This window comes from Neopelma chrysocephalum, unplaced genomic scaffold, assembly GCF_003984885.1.
Source record: "Neopelma chrysocephalum unplaced genomic scaffold, ASM398488v2 Primary Assembly neopelma1_26, whole genome shotgun sequence".
In the NCBI taxonomy this organism is placed as follows: Eukaryota; Metazoa; Chordata; class Aves; order Passeriformes; family Pipridae; genus Neopelma; species Neopelma chrysocephalum.
This window is the reverse complement of record NW_020897695.1, coordinates 31,531,462-31,549,564: the sequence shown is the minus strand read 5'-3', so window position 1 is coordinate 31,549,564 and position 18,103 is coordinate 31,531,462. Positions and strand designations below refer to the sequence as shown.

General features: G+C 41.8%; 1 protein-coding gene across 3 annotated transcripts in view; it reads left to right on the top strand.

The window, feature by feature from the left end:
• The first annotated feature begins 4,733 nt into the window (after positions 1-4,733).
• The window catches only part of ATXN1 (ataxin 1), a 196,550-nt gene continuing 183,180 nt past the window's right edge, over positions 4,734-18,103 (top strand). For all 3 annotated transcript variants that reach the window (XM_027676093.1, XM_027676092.1, XM_027676095.1), the window contains exon 1: positions 4,734-4,828. The gene's annotated coding sequence lies outside the window, so the exon portion shown is untranslated. The remainder of the gene's footprint in view (positions 4,829-18,103) is intronic.

Genomic DNA, 18,103 nt, shown 5'->3' with positions numbered 1-18,103 from the left:
AACTCCACCACCCATGTCTTCCCAAGCATCCATGGGCTCAAGGCTGGCTGCTTGCCCCTGCCCTGCCCTATCTGCCCTTCTGAGTCCCAGCCACGCCTCGGTTCCTGGAGTGATGGCACATGGACATGCAGTGGGCAAGGTGTTCTTTGTTTGTGGGACCAGGGTGATCCTACTGTGCTGGAGCAGCAGCTGCTCCTCACGGGGATTTTTCTGCTGCTCTGTGCTGCTCAAGGGTCAGGTTTTTCTTGAGAGCTTGTTGGTTCTTGATGCCAGTGGTGCAGGTGGGATGTGGTTGAAAGAGGAATGAGCGATGTCAGGGCTGCCTGTGAGCCTGCTCACCTTATGCATGGTTTCAGGATACCCGGAAAATGTTAAGGCAATTAATTGCTAAGCCTGGAGTTTGTTTAAATACACTCCAAATGTTGCATAATATCTATTAACTAAATTCTTCTATCCTTTAGGAATGCTGCCCTGTTAGGCTAACTGGATACAACAGTGTTCCACCATATGTGCATAACAGCCCTCGCTCGAGGTTGTGAGCAGCAGTGTTCCTGGCTACATGGGTTAATTAATTGGTTTGCAGGATAATGGTAATTTTTAGTTTATGGTGGCAATAGGGACCAGTGAGTCTGGTCTGTGAACCTGTTGGTTTGGAGCCTGCCTCTGGAGAGCAGGGACTCAAGAAATAAAGCTAGCTGTCAGCTGGTGCTGTTGCTCTGTGGTGAGCTTCACTTTTATCAGGGAAATTACCTTAGGGAGCTTGCAAATGAAAAAGATTGAAAGCCTGCTCAACCTTTCTGCAGGTGAAAAGAGATCATGAAAGTTATCTTTTTGGTATGCTCATTTTTTTTTTAGAATATTAATTAAACATTTTCATTTTCATGTAATTTTTTCTGCTTTTCTCCTATCCATTTTGAGTCAATTAACATCTCTGTCCTTCTTTTTGACTATATGTGCAATTTTTCTTATCCAAAATTCTTTATTGATATAATATAGTAGTTAAATGGGGTGACTTCTAAAACACAGTAGGGTAGCTTAGTGAATCTATTTAAAAACTAATGTTTAACATACAGCATCTTTTGTTAAGTTACCAAACATTCTGTGAGCAGTGTTGTAGTTATGGCTGTTTTCACAGAACTTAAGAGTTTGCTGGAGAAATCATCCTTTGGAATAAAATATTTTCTGATTTTTTTCATTATGAAAGAGAATAAACTGTTAGTGTTAGTATTTGTGGGAATCCATCCATTTATCATACCTTGTAGTAAATGATAATACTCTCCTGGCCATTTTTGAGATACTGAAGCACGGAAGTGGAAAACACCTTGTTTCATTATTTAGATATATGCAAATAATCTTTTTTTTTTGCACTATCTCTGACTGTTCTTTGAAAATTCCACTGCACTGCTAGTAGATGACCCTGAAACAGGAGAAACCATTCCTGAAGGTTCAGCCTGGTTCATATCTGAAGTGTGCTACCCCTCTTGCTTCATTGCAAATCCACATCAACCCACTGGCATGATAACGTGGAATGAGCTGCAGAGTCATCCATATCTTTGCTTAACCTTGAGCAGTCAGGCTGGCAAGGGAGTGGAGAATGCTCTTCAGCATAAGGTTTGATGCTTAGAAATCTGCTGAGATGGGAGTAAATTCTTGCTTGGATGGGGACGGCCTTGCTCCTGTCCCCTGCCTGTTGGTGCTGTGGTACAGGGTGACGGAGGAGGAGCAGTGGGCTGTGTCCATGGGGCAGGCAGAAAAGCTGCCTGCCCTTCCTAGCTGTGTACCCCTGGCATGGGCCTTTCCCACATGTGGTGGCAGGGAGGTGCATGCCAGGGGGTTTGCTCAGGCAGTGCTCTTCATGCTAGAATTCAAATGAACTGTATAATTAGTATCACTTTAGCTTCCAGTCGGCTGTAATAGGTACCAGGAAGCTGTTTCTGCTTTGCTAATACTAATACTAAAAAAAGTTTTTTACTTTCTTACATGTACACCTTACATAGAAGAACATGCGGTGTGGTGTTTTGTCAGGAGACAGCATGAACTCTGTTTTCCAGTGCCACAAACAGCAACTGTGAAATCTGCATAAAAATGTTTTTTCCAAGCATCCTTTAGGCCATGTAGGGAAAAATGCAGATTGGTGTTCAGGCTGCTCATACCTGAGCTCAGGGCAGATGCCTGCTCTGGTCCTCACTGGTGGCAAGAGAGTTAGTAGCTGAACTAGGGAAGCTGATTTGAGCAATCTTCCAGCCTGAAGGATGTGAGGTAGAAATGGATGGGAGGAACTGTAAGTGATATGACAGAATCAGTGGGCTAGGAGAAGGAGGATCCAGTAAAATCAAGTAATAAAACACATCCATAAAACTGCAGGACCTGAAGTTTGAAACAGTAGGTCTATGCTTGCATGCTTGGCACAGATTTCATTTCTAATTTGCCTGCTTCCTTCAGGCTTCCTCTTGCCAGAGAGGTGGTCCATGTGCCTGCTCTCTGTAGCTGGAGAGTCCTTGGTCTGCTCATGCAAGTGGTGGCAGAGGGCCATAGCCCAGGGAGATAAGAGTCTTCCCTGTAGCATTGCTCTTGGGTGGGTGTGCTTGGCTGGTTTTCCAGCTCATAAACTTCATGCAGTAGGGCATTAGAAATATTATAGGCTATTAAACCTACTGTTGGAACATTTGACTGCACTAACTGCTGCTTTTAATAGAGTTCAGATCTGACATTTTTGGGACTGAGAGGGCTTGGATGTAAACTTTGTTAAATCAGTTTTGAAAAAGGAAGTTCTTTCATGCTTTGAAGGGGAAAAAAAATCAAGACAGAACTGCAAGTCTCTTCCTTAAATCAAAGTTTTCTGCCTGAAATGGGAACAGCTCAGCAGAACAGTTTAAGTAAACATGGCCATAACTGCTTATCTGAGACATTGGCATCCTCTGTTTTTACTGTGTTAATTTTTTGTGGTATCCTGGTGTCTCTCAGTCACTGATATGTTTGTTCTCACAGCACCTCTTTCACAGGCATATACTTTCGTGTCCATTTGATAGTTGCCACCATGATTTAAGGCTTTATCTGAACAGCTTACTCCAGAAGTGTATGTTTTCTATACCTTTATAGATGAGAGTTGAATTGCTGTCTGAAGAGTCTTTCCTGCCTCCAGCCCCAACTTTGTCTCTCTTGTGGCTTCTTTATTTATAAGGGGGGAAAAATCAGAGGCAACTGTTCCTGAGTCATCCCAAGTTAGTGTTGAGGACAGACCAGGATAAAATCTAGGCCAGAGACAGCAAGTGATGGATGATATGCACTTGTAGCCTGTGTAGGGGGTCAGTGAGTGTGTAGTATAAACACTGGGAGACTTGCTGAAAATCCTATATGTACATGAGAGTGCTGAGAGTGCTAGGAGTTAGGTACTATTCTCTAAAGCTAGTGCCTGAGCATGGAATCACGGTTCTTCTCCTAGGTAGGAAAAGTGCACTGTATTGTGCGAATGGTTTATTGATACCTAACAGTACACCTTGGGTGGGTTTTGCCTGTGTGTGTTAAAAAAATGTAGACTCACGCTGGGTCTTTTATCCAGGGAGCATTGCCACATGCAAATAACTTTTGTGCACTCTAAGTGCTTCCACTGTACCATTGCTTGGAACTTCATTATTAAAAATAATTTTTATTGAAGTTAATATTTTGCTCTTACATCCAACCTCTAAAGGACCAATTTGTTTTAATTTGTGCATGAACAACACCAAAAATGTTTTAGTTAAGAGACTGTACAGTAGTAATTTATTCAATAGGTCTTGTAAAGCAGTAAAAAATTAAGTGATGTTTGATTGAGTACTTCTGTATGTTCTGTAACATTCTTCAAAGTAATGGAAGAATAAGAAATGAGAAGTGAGAGAACCTTTATGTTTTTCCATGGGAATGAATGTGTTTGTATATTTCTGAGGCTCTAGTATATGTTCTTCCTCTTTTTGCCTATGTTACGAGGAATAAAATCAATTAAAGGAAGAAAAAGAGAAAAAGAAGACTGTACCTCTTGCTCAGTTTCATGATGAAACAGTGTCCAAAATTTTAAAGCTAGTATACAAGCAGATGTAAGTATATTGCACTACCTGTGTGTATCTAGTACATAAAGAGCTTCACAACTGTTTGGATCTGCTCTTCTTTCATAATGGGCTGCAACTTGTTTACTAATGCTTGAAAGCATGTACACATCAAATAAATCTCTGGTATTTGGGCCATAGTGTACCAGCATTATGCAAAGGGAAGATTAACCACACTCTATATTAAGCTATGATCCACTTCACTCTTGATTCCTAGCTATACTAAATCAACCAAACCATCAAAGAACAGAATTAGTGGAAGGATTCTTTAGACAATAGATTTATTTCCATGTTTATTTGTGTTATTGTTAAAAAAAGGGCAATCAGCAGAGCAAATCTGCTTGGGACTCAGGGCATTATAAATTAATCATAAGACATGCAGTGAGCTTTTGGGTGTGGAAAACCAGCAACAAATGCAAATGCTACATAGCTGAATCGTGTGGTGTGTATGGTGTTGCTGCAACAGCTGAGAGGCAATACACTTGCTTTAAGTGGGGCTCCTGTTAATCGATAGTCTTTAGCTAGCATTACATTGGCAAATCTGACACAGAATGAATTTGCAAGAGTGACTCAAAAGACTTTCCTAACATGAAGCATCTTTAATGCATATCATTTTAGCTGTTTCCTGTTTTTACTCTGCTCTCTTTCAGCAAAAAGGTCAAGAAAAGCAGTAGCTCAGTGGCTGAATTTTTCTGAAGTGCTTTACAGTAGGGAAAGTGGGGAAACCTCTTAAAGTGCTGTCTTATTCAGTAAGTTAAGACTTTTGTTCTTCAGTTAATTTATTTATTTATTTCCTGTTTTTTGTTATTTTTAAAAAAAATCTTATATATCAGATTAATTAAAATTACTTTTAAGGTATCTCCAGGCAGGTGCAAAAATCCTCATCCTCACCTTAGTTTTCCTTTCCCCAGAGGTAGTCTTTGCTATATGAAACCTGTTACCCCACCTTGCTAGATACGGAAATAACACAGTTGACTCCACACTACTGTAACATGACTGTCTATCTGCCCTAAATGTGACTGGTCGCTGCATTCGTGTTCAGAGAATTACAGTATATATTGTCTGCCTCTTTCTTTGTCACTTTCCCGGCCCATGTGTGTGCATGTACCCACACACTTGAACAGTGCTCTCCCTTTGTTGATGCACTCTGAAAGCCACCAGCTGCATTAATGATTTTCAGAGCCTAGAATGGGAGCTTTTGGGCTTTTCCTACAGCAGTAAGATAGGTATGTTTGATACTGCTATCACTATCACTGTAAGCAATAGAAAAAGAGAGAACTGTATCCATTTCTTTATGATAACAGATGGAAACAGAGGCACACAGGAAGATTTTTTTTTAATGTAGCTAGAGGTTCAGCTAGTGCTGGTGCCTTTCTACTGATTCCAATAGAAGGTCAGAGTTAAGTTAAGTGCAAAATATTCAAATTTAATTTATAGCATTAAATTATGATGGCTTTTCAGTTTAATTAGCCTTAAGAGTGCTAAATATTTCCAGATAAGACCAAAAGGACTTTCAGCTGGTCAGCAGTTCTTGTGAATTGGCCTGATACTACTTACTGTCATTTTCTTGCACACCTGTATTCCTGCATTTTTAGCAGGTGTGAGTTTCTTTGCTCACATCTTTTTATGCCTCATTTGCTAACTCTTCTGTTCTGGAAAATTGGCAGGATGACAGCAAGCAACTCCCTCATCCTTTTGTGTTAGGATTAATCCTCAGGGTTCTTTCTGATGTGTCTCCAGAAATATGTATTCAGCTTAGGCTGAATGCTGATTTGATTTGTAAAACTAAAATGTGAACAGTGCAGATCGCTTTCTGTCTCTTAAGAAGAAATCACCGTAGAGGTGTACATGATCAGTTCCGTAGTTTTGAACTCAGTCATATAAAATATGTTTCTAAAATATACATGTATTTTATGTATGTAAAAAGTCCTATATGCTGAAGTTCTTTGCTGAATCTCTATGTTTGTCTTCATTTTGCAAACTTGGAGCTTTACAATTAACAATTGGACGACTGATTGCATAACAGGTTATGGTATTTTAGTGCTCTGAATTGTGCTTTGGCATGATAGACAGATTTTTGTTTTGATCTCAGATTATATGGTTTGTTTTTACTTCAGTCTTTTTTTATTTAACACATGATTTAATTAAAGTTTTGTTGCAGTGATTGATAGTTGCTTTATTTGATACCTGTTTATAGGCATTTATTCATTACTTTTTCAGTGTACTGATATTTGTCAGAAGAGAATGATATTATTTCTTTTGTCAATGAAAATGAGGCTATAAATTACTGTAATTTTGGGATACATTTCTGGTATGAGCAAACAGTATTCCCTTGGCGAGTTTTCTGCTGTGGAAAACTAGGTTATGCATAATATATTTTAGAAAAGACCTGTATGCTTCTGAAGAGGAATGGCACTATGCAACTCCTGAAAACTAAGAAGAATCTAAATATATGTATGTTCTTATTCAAAGTATGCCTCAGCATCTGCAGTGTTCACGTAGGGGACTGAAAGTGATTGGTTGCAGGTTCTGTTTGTGATTTTATTTATTTATTTTTTTAACCCTCTTTTGTAGGATGTGGGGTGAAGGGTTCAACTCTCTGGACCTTGGTGTAGTCACCTGTCAGGTTCTTCCTAGAGCTGCCTTGCTTCTACCACTGGTGTGGCTGTGTTATGTCCTGAGGTTATGATACCTGAAGTCACCAAAAATCAAAATGAAAGTCATGTAGACTTTGTATTTTACTGACAAGTACAAAAGGATCTTGCAAAATTGCGACTGGAGTAACCTGTGGGAGGAGGAGGATATGATGTATTCTTCCCTGCTAAAATCATAGTGTTAACATTCTTGGCAGCTCACTGAGCTCCACAGTAACTTGTGGTTTACATTTTAAAAATGCGCCAAATAGCATATACTGTTTAAATCTGTGTTGCATTACACAACATAGTGCGATTGCCTCAGTGAAGCACATCTGCATTGCAAGAGTAAACTCTCTTGGGAAGCAAGCGCATCTTCCACAGAAGTAGGAGTGAGGCGTGGGCAGGGCATTGCTATTGTGGCAAGCAGAGGGAGCCAGCATTGGAAAGCTGCCTCACCTTTCACTTTCCATGGAACTTACCCTTTCTCCCTCTTTCAGGCACCAGCCACTGCCACTTGCTTCTCCTAGTGGTGATATGGGGCTGGGGGTGTTTTCAGTGATTGATTAAAGCATTTTTCAGGGTTTTGGGAGCCATGGTCTTTGCTATCTGTCTGGTTTGTTTGTGATCCCTGAGCAGAACTGGCTGTTAGGATGTAGTAAGGAAACCAATTCAAAAAACATCTGGAAGAGCTAAGAAAATATTTTGATTTTATTAAAAAAAGCCAAACAAACCCACACCTGTGTGATAGAATCTTCTTTAACTGCTAAGTCAGCAGTAGTTGATGGAAAGTATAAAATTCCTGTAATTTTTATACTGTGTTTCAGTTTGCGTCTTCCAAGGCTCTCTTTTGCTAGAAGCAAAGTTAGACTCCTGCTGTCTCGGTTCAGCTAAAGTTCTTCCTGTCATCCTAAAGCTTGGTTATCAACCCTCCTGTTCCCCTTATCCGCATGCATTACATTTTTATGGCAGTGTTTAGCAAAGACTTTCCAACAGCGCCTATGACAGTGTAATTGGACCTCTCTATCTGACAGAAATTACTCCCTCTGTAAAGGAGGAGTTCTAGGTGCTTTCTAACACAGCTTTCTTTGAAGCGGGCTGGGTGTCTAGTCAGCTGGTCTGTAAATGTGGGTGCACAGAATTTCACCAAGCACTAGTCAAAGTAGTTATTCATGATTTGCTGTTAAAACTGCAAGACTGGAGTGAGTGAGATTCCCCAGGGGTCTGCCCTTGCTTTGGTAATACTCATTGTTTTCATTATTGAAATGATTGATGGAGCAGAGAGAGCAGCAGTTAAATTTACATAGGATAAGAAGCATGAAGGGGGGCTGCAGGCTTCTTAGAGGGCAGGATTAAAGTTCAGAGCTGCCTTGGCTAACTGGAGGAATGGTTTGGGGAAAAAAAAAGAAAAAAAACAACAAAAAACCCAACCAACCAGGACACAAGCTTAGAAGCACTGTACAGGGATAGAAATACTCAGTTACATGGGACAGAATGGGGAATGATCGACTCAATAGTGGTCCTCCTGTGACCTGGAGCTGGGCTGTGCTGGAGACAATTTGGCCTGGTTTAGTTGAATAGAATAGTAAAAAATAACAGCTGGTTCCCAGACCACCAGAGAAAACCAGTCTGTGTTGTGTCCGTCTCTTTTCTCCCCTGGGACCTGGGCTGCCAGTGCTCTGCTGAGTGGGCCTGCTTTGGTTCTGACCCTGGAGCTGGTGACCATGTAGCTCCATCATGGGTGCCTGCAGGGAAGTGCCCCAGCCTAACTCCTCCAAGGCCTGGTCCGTGTACTCAGGATAGTGCATCTGAGAGGGAAGGGGATCACAGACCTGAGACTGTGGGTGTCATACAGTCATACAAGGAACAAGGTTTTGCCATCCATTTCCCTCAAAAAAGCACTGTTTTGGGAGTGTGTAAAGAAAAGACATAACCCATCTGCTCCATTCAGTGTTCAAAATGGCTTAACATCTACTTTGGGGCATAATATAGTCAAGTGCCAGCTGGATGGTGTCCAGGGAGGATGCAGGGAAAATGATCAAAGATCTGGAAAACATGACCTGGGAAAGAAGATGAAAGAATGGGGATTGTTTAGTCTACAGCGGAGAAGGCCAGTAATAGATGTGATAGCAGTGTTCAAGTATGTGGAAGGTTCCTACAGGGAGGAAGGTAGTAAACTGTACTACATGACTCCTTGGGGTTAGAACTAAAAGAAATGGACTCAATATGAAGGTGGCAAGACATTTAAGAAAGCTTTCAAGTGATGAGGGTATTTTGGTGCTGCAGTTATTTGCCTTTGAGAAAGCTGTTGGAAGCATCATCACTGGAGGTTTTTATAAAACAGATAAACTTCCTACAGGAATATTTTGGGCATTGCTTTGGGGAAGAAGGTGGAATACATGCATCTGAAGGTCGTTTCCCAGGAAATAATGAAGAATTTTTTTTTTAATCCTGTGAACTTAGATAATCTAATAACCCAGCAAATAACGCAGGAGATAGTGGCAATTCATTATTGCAACATACCAGTGGTAAATAGACAGCTGATTTATGCACAAACCCCAATGATGATATTATCCTTCTGCTCTCTGTTCTAGTTAAAAAAAAATCTGAGTAAGCTAATTTTACTGGAACATTTCAAAAGGCTGTTCCTGTAAATATCTTACTCTATACTGAAATAGAGGAAGTGATTTGGTTGGCTTTGCTTATTGAAATATTGTGCAGACACTATCAGTACCCATTACTGATTGTACATAGTGTGGCCGTAGTAAAGCCAGCAGTACTCCATGAGGCATGGGAGCATGATGTTGTATTTTCAGCCTAAATGCTTGTGCACTTGTGTGCTTCTTTTATGTGGAGACAGGGAGCAGGCTGAGAAGAACTAAGCTTCAATTACCTCATTGCTATCTATATACATGAGTTATTCTTTTCTATTGTCTTGCTACATTAAGTGCATGAGGCAGCAATTGAAGAACAAACCTCAAACTCATCCTTTGTTTCTTAAATCAAAAAGCTCTTCGGCAGCTACAGCCACTGATTGCAGGTCCCCATGTATTTGCTGTTCAGTGTATGGAGGCAACATAGAGGAAGGGGAGAGGTACTTCCCCACAGAGTAACTTGATGCCTTGAGAAATGGCTTGCGGTGTCCCTGTGGATACTTTCTTTGTTTTTTTTCTCACTGGAGGATCACCTCCATGACTTTGCGAGTTTCTGCAGGTCCCCTGAAGCCTTTTAACTCAGTTTCTGTTATAGAACAAAAAAGTACTTTTCTTTTCGAAACACAGCTTCTCCTGTTCTTGTTGCTGTGCATGCCAGGGAAGAGGAGGTCTGTGTTGCTATATAGCCCATGAGGACAATCTGGGTGGTGGAGGTGCTACAGGACACCCATAGGGGAGGACCCTGAGAAGGTAGGGCCAGGCAGTTTGGTTCCAGGTGAGAGCAACCAGGCTCCTTGTGTCCTGCTTAGCTCAGCTTGACAGCCCTGAGGCATGTTTTGTCACCCTCATCCTGGGACTAGGAGCGCTGGGGGAGGATGGTGCAGAGTCATCATGTGCCCAGCACAGATTTAGCAAGGCTTATCGTAATCCTGGCCATATCCACACTAACCCCCTAGCAGTCACACATCACCATGCGTTCATGTCCCTGGCCCTGCACCTCTGGCCTCCCAGTGCTGTGCTTATGTCAAGAAACCTACTGCTGAGCCAGTCCTGGTGCTTCTGCATCTGAAGGAGATGCCGTGAGTGCTCAAGAGTTGATGGCCATTACCTTTTTGCAAGAGCTTCCTCTTCCTAATCTGCTGCTATGCAGGTCTGTGTCCAGATTGAGTGTGATAAAATGAGGACACGAAGTCATACGTGTGCATATGTGCATATGTTTTAGTCTGTTGCCTTTTTTAAATTTGGAATAGTTTTGTGCACTCATCTCTGTCCCAGTATATCTGCTATGCATCAGAAAACTAGCGTTCTTCATGATCTTGAGTGTCCCATGTCATGAGAAATAAATCAGCACTGCTCCTCCTGTGGAGGTTCTTCAGGCGATTTAAATGGCTGATTTCAACTGACTAAAATCAGCAAGCAGGAAAACTTTATTGAAATAATCCGCTTCTAAATATTGTTTTACATTTACTTGTTTTAGATATAGTCCCTAGAGAAGAGAATGCTTTCAGTATTTGAAATAATTTCATATATCTTTTTTTAAACTTAGACTGCATTATATTTCTGCAGATGTTCTGTCAATAATCTGGTCCAACACAGACTTCAGTGGGTCTCTAGTTTTTGTATCTTTTATTTTAATCAGTGGTGTGTTTTCTGTTCACTGTTTACTAGATTACAGTTTTGCATGTGACTTGTTTCGGGCTATATTCACATGAAAATAAACATTCAGCAAAAATGCCCAAAAAGGAGATTCTGAAAGACTTCTATCACGTAACTAAATGCTTCCTTAAAATAGGAGCTGAAAAATAGGCAGGGAGAAAAGGAAAAAAATATCAGCTTGTTTTGCATTAAAATTAAGCCATTTTTAAAAGGAACAGTAATTGTAGTTATTAAGTCAAGTTTGGGTTTTGGTCACAGTATCTTAGATTAGAGTATGGGAATAATAGATCCTGAACTCTTGCACATCACTTCTGTTAAGAAATTATTTTAACTCCTATTTTCTTACTTCTACAACTTCCAGTTTGTTTTTTGTGTTTGAGCCAAGTATTAACTCAGCCTGCTAAATGAACTGACATGAAAGATACCCTCTCTGGCCTGGAAGAAGGATCTGCTGCTGCAAGCTGATGTAGACTGTCAGTCAGTCCTGGTTTAAGAATTGTAGTCAGTAATTGCTAGCAGTTTTGAGGTTTGATTTTCTTGGTGACTTCAGCGGCAAACACAACCTTCCCTAAATGTTACTCAAACAAAACCCTGAATTTGAATGGTTTCAGTAGATACAGCATTTGAATGTAATATGAATTGTCACAACCTACTTTAAAATACGTCTTAATTTACATATATAGATGCATGAGAAAGAAGTCACTTATATATTAGCCTGTATGCAAAAGGTGGTGATCCATCTCTGCCCAGAGGGAGAGAAGAGGGTTGTGTGAGGAGAGGAGTAGGGTTTGGAGCTTTGCTGTTGTGTTCCCGGTCTCGTTCTTGGATCTTGCAAAAGTGACTCTGTCTTTCAGATTCATCCAGCTGTAAATGAGGAACTGAGACAGAGGACTGTTGAGAGATTTTAGGAATAAAGTTAGCAATTTTGATTTCTGATATGCTACATAATCTCTCCCAGGAAAAGGCAGTGATGGCTGTTGGTCCCATGGGGACCAGCAAGCTCAAGGCACATACGGATCAAGTGCAATAACACTGATCACTTGTGGAGTCTGGCAGTTTTCTTCTCTGAGAGCTTTGCAAACATGAGCTGGAAGTAAAGATACTGGACAAACTAATTTTCTTTACCGAGTGTATGAAGGCCAGTTCTTGGAAACTGGGAAAGGAATTAAGGATGTGGTGCTGAGATAAATCTTCAGAGAAGGGCATGGATGGAGGATCAGATGATTCCCCATCTTCCATCTCTCTCAGCCATGACTTTTTTTGCACACCCTTGCTGGCATTGCTCCTGGTCACAGTTCACAGATGGGAAGGAGTTATTGCTCCCGGCATGCACTGTGCTGGTTAACTCTTTGCAACATGAGCTCTGTGCTTCATCACTTGCACCTTTCTCTTCTCTTCTCCTAGCTTGACACCCATCCTCAACCACTTTTGATGCAGGATGTCACTCTTGTCTAGCTGTGTCTTCCATCTTGGGTTGGATGGATGAGTGCATCTGATGGGTCCTTTTGAAAAGTGATGCTCAGAAGTGTGTATATTGCCAGGGGACTGTGACTGAGAGACGTAGGAACCTTTCTGCAGAACTATCAGTCATGTTTTGTCATCCATTTGTCGCTGTTTAGTGGTTTCCATGCAGAAGGCCTGAGAGCCCTGTGGTGGGAGTTATGTAGGTGTAGCACTGTCTCCAGGCTGAGGACAAGAGAGTCCTCACTGAGCTTGTGTCTGAGTTCTGATCACAGTTTGTCATTGTGTTCAGGTTAGCCGACACTATATGTCCATATGCAAATTGTGCAGTGATTTCAGGAATCATCTGCAGAATAAGTAGATGCACTTGCATCTTGAGTTTTAAGAAAATCAGAAAGTGTGAGACCAAGCAGTAAAATGGGTATAAGGGTATTTCTGCATGGCCAAGACCCTTCAAGGAGTAATGGAAAGATCAGACTGGGGAAAAATAAAATGGTGCGTCAGCTTCCATCAATCTTGTGCATTAATTTATTTATTTATTTTTAACAACTTGCCAGTGGACACTATAATCAGGAGTATGTTTGTTTGTAGGATACAAGGGGGAAGCCAACACAGCGATTTGTGGTTGCAGACTGATTGACTGCTGCTGTAGCCCACGAATGGTGGGCAGGGGTGGTGGATTCCAGGAGCACGAGAGACACTAGCTGCAGGCAGCTAAGGGGGACCTTCTGTGAGTGAGTAAAGAAAGGAGTTCCGCTGCACGCAGGCCAGAAAATATCAGCTAGTGAAGCCTTTAGACAAGATTAAAACTGACAGGAAATGAAAACTAACTTCACTGTTTTTCATACAGGCTGACTGCCCTCCCCCTTCGCTTATACACCTGATAACTGTAGGATAGCAGTTTCTCTACCTACTTCTTGGAATACGCACACTTGGGTTAGAAAAGTGCGTGACCCAAGTGCAAAGCTCTGCTGTCAGTCCAGCTGCATGGGCCTTGGCTCTCAGTCCAGCTTTGTTTCAGACACACCGTTTCTGTCGTTATCTCCATAAAGCTGCATTTGAAAGCAAGGACATGTGTAAAGAAGGAAAGTACATCACTTCCTTGTCTCTCTCTCTTTCTCCCTGTAATCTGTTACAACAGATCTGTTGCTGTGCAGAGTGTGTTAGGCTCAGCAACTGCTCTTCCTTGGCATACCTGCCAACTTTTGAAATCTATAAATAAGGATGTTTGGAGCAGGGGGAATAGACACACCTAACTCCATTGAAATGCTTGGACATAATGTGCTTTGCTAAAATATAGGGACTGTCTGTCCCAAATAAAACAGCTGGCGTGTATATAGAGCTAAAGCAACTTTCCTTAGATTTATGCTAGTTGTGCTATGATTTACACTAAAAGAAAATGAAATAAGTCATCTTTCATCCCCTTCAGCTGCCGACCTTTGCCAAAGTTTGTTTCTTAGAAATTAGATGAACCTGATGAAGCAGGATCTTGTGTCTAAAAATAGAGCATTTTACTTTTCATCTTGCCCCTCGCAGGCAGGGTATGATTTTACCGCATCCAAGAAGTGAAGTGAAAGGCAATTTGAGATTTGTCTTATGTCTGTATCCTCTCTTTAGCTTATGACAGAGGACCTTCGTCTTTCCTGACCTGGTCCCGAAGTGCAGAGAGTAGGGATTCTGACAGCGAGGAACCACCATTGCAGGTTGTTTATGCGGTCAGGGCTGCAGTTGCATTTTGCAGGTAATGTGGCCTTGCGTATGACTGTATGGCTTCTGCTACCCAAGAACGTGCTTCTTGGTCTCTTGGGGGTAAATGTTCTACTCTTGCAGCAAAACAGGGTTTGCAACCCTGAACAAAAAGATGGAGCTTTAAACCTGAGTTTTCCAAAGCCACGTGAGCTGCAGGTGTACTGGCGCGTAGCTCCACAAATAGCCCCAGCTGCCCTTTTGGCTTCTCGAGACACATATGAGCTGTGCGGCTGCAGCTGCCTCCAGTCTCTGCAGGTGCACACTGGGGAGCCAGAAAGGGGCTGGGGGAACTGCAGCCGCCTGCCCTCAGCACCCACCAGGAAGGCAGAGTCTGACTAGCTGGAATGGAAAAGCTGGCTGTCGGCCAGGTTGAATGCCGTGATCCCAGTGACAGCTTCCTTCCCTTCTTCTCTTCCTCCTCACCCCACTGCCTGAGTGGTTTGGAGGGTGGTGTCCCAGAGCACTTGTCAGGGTGTGTGAGTGTTGGGGTGGTGCTGTTGCTTTGCTTTTCTGTCCTCTTTTTTTTTTTTGCATGTGGATCTGTCTGCAGCTGTTGCCTTGTTGCTTTTCTAACCACGTGTGGTGTTCTTTGATTCACAGGATTGCAAGTGTACGAGCCAGTGCGCGGCAGCTTGGCAAAACTGTTTCATAAGGAGGCCTGTGTCCTGCAGGGTTGTTTCAGTAAAGACATGTCCCATCTGCTGCTTCTTATCACCCTTTTTATCTGTGCTGCTGACTCATGCAGTGTGGTCTGCTCAGCTCTCCATTGCAGTCACATCACACTTTGAGTTACCTTTACTATGACTCATGCTTGCTTTTTCATTTGGCAAGTGTTAAGCCAAAAAAAACCTGGTCTTGCCCCTCTCTCATGTGTCCTGTTCTACCCTTTCCCTCCAAGTTTTGTCCCTCTGTCATAATCTACTCCTTCCCCCCAAGTAAAACATCTATAATTAGGTTTTAAGCTGTATAATTTCTTCTTTCATAGCATCTCTGCACTGTGCACCTCAGGCTAGTGAGATTGGCAGTCTGTGCTAAAATATCTTAGTTCCTCTTACTTGCCTTCACAGATATGTTTGGTGCAGAATATTTTTTAATTATTTCCTCTATTTAAAGAAAAAGTGTGTTTATTAATGTTTTGGTGTGCATCTTTCATGTCTTGATATGTAATGTATGCACACAGATCCAAAACCACTTGATTTCAAGTTTTGTGTGCACTTTCAAGCCCTTGTGTTGGGCTAGTGAGACCATAGCTTCAGACAACTTTTACTGAGGTTTCCCTTGCTTGCTTTTGGCCTGTACTTTCAGAATCAGCTTGTAGACCAAAGTGTGCATCCTGTGTGGCAGTCAGTAACTTGTTACACCAAGCTTGAAATCACCGCTTGAAGTGCTAGTGCATTGTTTCCAGGTTGAAGAGGACAACTGAGTTGTACTACTGAAGGCTTGGTATTTCCTTGCCTTGGGTGAGGGGAATTTTGCCAGTATGGACAGGTTTGTGTCCATTTGGCCCTTTTCAGTCCTGAGATCCCTAAATATTTTTCAATGGAGAGTCCGGTACATGCTTCATTGAGGACAGATGATTGGCAGAGGTTGCTGTACAGTTTAACTGATGCTGGGTTCTGTATCTTACTGTCCTGAGTTCTTGGTCACACCAAACTTCTGCTAAAACTGGCAGTCTGGTTGAAGTCTATTTGCCTTGAATAAACCTTGAAGAGTTGGGCTTTTATATTGCTGTTGTGATAACTAAAATATCATAAAAACTAGCCTAGAAACAAAGGAGATAAATTCTTGGAAAAAGCTTTAGAACAGGAAGGGAGTGTAATGCAAGATTTTTTTCATGTAAAAGAAAAAAAGTTGCCCTCATATTTTTCTGGCAAACACTAGGCAGCTTTAGACTGCTGTGTCCATTTTCTTTTCTAGGAACAAAGTTAGTTTTTTTTTCATCACACAACAGATGAGAACTCACGGCTGTCTCTTTTAGACTTGTGTGCAGAAGATACCTTTTAGTGTTAAACATGTAACATTTGTTTTGACCAAGCTGTTTAAAACTTTTCTGAAGGCTATGTGATTTATCTATGTCCTTGGACATAGCCTTTGAAGCAGCACCACTCGATTAGGCAGACTCTCCAGTCCCATCTCATCCCTCTGCAATCTGCAGGGTTACAGACTTGGTAGCTCCTTCCCTGGAAGGCACCAGACCATGTTTCAGCATTTCCCTCATGATGTGTGTACTAAACAATGCCTTGGGTAGATTGGAGCCTTTGCTGCTAGCCATTTGCCCTGAAAATATCAGGGGATATGTGGTAAGGGCAGAAACTTTACCTTTCCAAGCTTGTGAGACTGGCCAGACATTGGCTTCTGTCTCTGGGCAGGTATGTCATGTCCTCTCCTCTTCCCATCTCTCCTTCCTCTTTAGCTTGAAAACTTCATGATTCTGTGAATTTGCTGTTGCTGGGTGTCCCTGGCCATGTGCTGCCAAGCTTTGTTGGTCTCTGGTGTGAATAAAAGAGGCTAATCATGGTTACAAGCAAAAATATTCCATTGTTTCTGAGAAGCATCTTTTTCTCTTGTAAGCCTAAACTAATACACTCCATAACTCCAAACCACAAATGTAGGGCCCTCCTGCTCAGACTGTGATGTCTGACTATGAGATGGGCATTGCTCATTTGAGTTCTTGACCCTTGGAGATTTTGCCTTTGTGAGAACATGACCACAGATGGTACATACACATGGTGCTGTCCCTGACTTGCTGCTAATGGCACTGAGGTATGTCATGGGCACACGATGTGGAGCAAAGGAGATCAGTATTTATTGACAGGGATTCTTGCGCCTCACAGTCATGCCCTGTGGCTGCACTCTTGGGAAGATGGTGGCATGTAGAAATGTCTCTGCTTTCTGGTTTCACTTGTGGTGTGAGGGAAGAAGCGTAGTTCTGCAGGTGGCCAGTGCCCTCCTGCCTGCTACTGCAGAGTGGCTCTCGCTCAGCAAGAGCAAGGTAGTGCACCTCCTGCCTCGGGGGACAGGCTTAGGTTTACTTTGTGGCTTCTTTTACCCGTATGTAAAATAAGTGTGTAATGATACCTGCCTTTGTTGTGGAATTGAGTCTTAATTAATTAATTAATTGATGTTCCCTAAATGCCTTGAGATACAAGAATCACTGCATATGCCTCAGAGTGATAACAACACTTGGAGGTTGGAGAACCATCTTTACTCCCATGATGAGGTTTCCCAAAAGCCACATCCTCCACAGCTCCTGCTGCTTTTTTTTGGATGAAGCGGTACTGTGCTGTGTGTCAAATGTATGACTTGCTCCCTCTGACTTCTGCCTAAATAAATAAATAAACTGATGTGCTTAATGCAGTCAGCACGTGGGGTACTTGCCAAAGAATTTCACAAAGCAGCAGAGCTGGGTTGCCAAATGTCATGTCTTTTATATAAAGCATTCTTCAGGAAGCAAAGTTGCACGGGGGAAAAAAAGAAGAAAATGTTATAAAAACTTACTGCAGTAAATACATTTTCTTCACCCACAGGGAGAATGTCTGGGCCATGTCATGGTGGGATCAAGGGATCCTATTTTTATTTCCTCTCAAAGGCCCCTCTCTTGTTTCTTTTCTGCACTCCCCTTCCCAAAGAGTAGTTCTTTACTGTGCTGGCTGGGGGAACTTAGTTTTGATTAGTATTCAAAAGCAGGGTTTTGGGATGGTCAGCTTATTTATGAAAATATTTGCCAGTGGATTTTGGATGGAGAGAAGATTGTTTGAACAGTGTCACTGTCAGATTATTTATTAGTGGAATATGATTAATGACTGAAGAAAGCCAAAGGAACTTTTATTTATTTATTTATTTATTTATTTATTTATTTATTTATTTATTT